Consider the following 2174-nt stretch of genomic DNA (forward strand, 5'->3'; position numbering starts at 1 on the left):
TCTCATCCCTTCCTCTCTCACTTTCTTCCCTGCTACCATTTTTCTTCCTTTCCTTCCCCTGAAACTTAAGTTTGAAGAAAATATAAAAATGTGGTACCATATTTAGCTTCAGCATTCATCTTAACATAAACTCAGAGATATCTGGGAATAAGACCCTGTAAGATGAAATAAATCCTTTCCTCCCTAAATTGCTTTTAGTCACTGTTTTATCACAGCCACAAAAACACATGAGGTGAATTAAGAGAGTGTGGGGATGAGAGTCATCAGTATGCATCATAAACATGCATGAGAGTTTCAAAGAACATTTTCTTTTTTTAATTTAATTTTACTTGATCTTTTTTAAATTTCTGAGCATTTCATACCTAAAGTCACCTTTATACTCCCTTTTCCCTTCCCCTTTGGCACCCTCCCATAGCCCTCCCACTGGAGCTCATACATTCTGTCATTTGTGCTAAGGCATATTTATGTAGTGTCCTGATGTGTCCCTCAGTGCAAGTTCATCCATTAGCTATCCATCTAGACTATTTCCCTTTAAAAAGATCAGCTCTTCCTCACTCAGCAGTAATCAACTGTCGATAATTCTTTGACAAAGTTTGGGGCTTGCTAATCATTTAATTAATAAAAAAAAGAAAATGTGAGGGGCTGGAGAGATGGCTTAGCATTTAAGAACACTGACTGCTCTTGCAGTGGACCCAGGTTTGATTCTCAATGCCCACATGGCAGCTAACAATCGTCCATTAATTCCAGTCCCAAGGGATTTGAGACCCTCTTATGATACCTGGGACCATTGTACAACACAGGGGAACTTACATGCATGCAGGCAATATACACATACACATAAAATAAGAACAAAAAATTAAATATTTAAAAAAACAGAAGAAAATGTGGATTTTTTTAATCATTTGGGAAGAAAACAGCTGAAACAAAATTGACTCACATTTAGAAAATCATTGGAATTAATTAGTATCTCACATTGTATCATCAAAAAATGGTCAATAAAAAAATACTTAGAAGCAAATATTTTAGGAAAGAATGAAAGTCAGGGCTGAGAGGATACTCCTGAATTTGTGTTTAGTCCTCACATCAGTGCATTAGAGGAACAGTCTATTTAAATTTCTCTGTTTCCCTTCACATTGCTAGGTTATATATAGATTATATCCATCAGGCACGCATGAAATTAAGGACAAGGGAGAAAGATAACGGCTTAGAATGGAAGCTAATCCCAGCTATGTAGGAGAGAGAGAGAAATTCTCATGAAGACTGAGATGTCAATCTGATTGGTTGTTTCTGATTTATTCTGTACTTTAATCTGAGTTGATCAAAGGTAGTGTGCATATTCCGATAAAGAGCAAACCTTCCTCTGCGTAGTAAATTTGGGAAAAAGTGTCTTATATTGGGGCACTTAGAGGTCAGAATTAATTTCCAGGAAAGATTATGTAATGCAAGGCTTGACTACGTTAGTGAACTAATATTAACTACTATTTCTCATTATTTAAAAAAAATCTATTTAATAAAGATGGACTGGCTGGACTTGGGGGAACACATTCTTGTATTTTCAGCACTTGGGTATCAGCATTTCAAAAAAATACCCTTATACAGTGAGTTTAAGGTCCTTAGGGAATACATGAGAGCCAGTCTAAAAAAATAAAACATAAAACAAATAAACAACAGAAACTAGACACCAAAGCATAACAAAGAACAACATGTTTTAGGCATAGCTTGGGAAATATTTTGTTTGAATAATTTAGTAAATATAGCTGAAACATAATTACAATTCTAGCTCAAACACGGTCATTAAATGGTTGGCTTTGTTTTTTTTTTAAAAAAACTTTTTTGATAACCGCATAATTAGTAGAAGCATTTCTTTACAACAGCATTGACAAACTCAAAAACAGTTTCCAGAGCAAAGATGAATCGCTTTCAAAGTTTGCTGTAATTTTTAGGGACAGAGTGCTAAATTAATATAGTTATACGTCATTGTACTCAGTATAAACCCTACAAGATATAAAGTTGAATGAGGTTTTAACCTTTAAAAAGGATCTCCATTTCATTTTAAAATATCACAGTTTCATACAGAAAAATTCATTTTCAATACAACTGACACTAAGATGCATATGCATTTCTAATCTCTATATATCTGATTATTACTAGTCACAGTTGGTTACTTTCTGAGC

This window comes from Nannospalax galili, unplaced genomic scaffold (genome assembly GCF_000622305.1).
Source record: "Nannospalax galili isolate Female #2095 unplaced genomic scaffold, S.galili_v1.0 scaffold2, whole genome shotgun sequence".
Classification (NCBI taxonomy): domain Eukaryota; kingdom Metazoa; phylum Chordata; class Mammalia; order Rodentia; family Spalacidae; genus Nannospalax; species Nannospalax galili.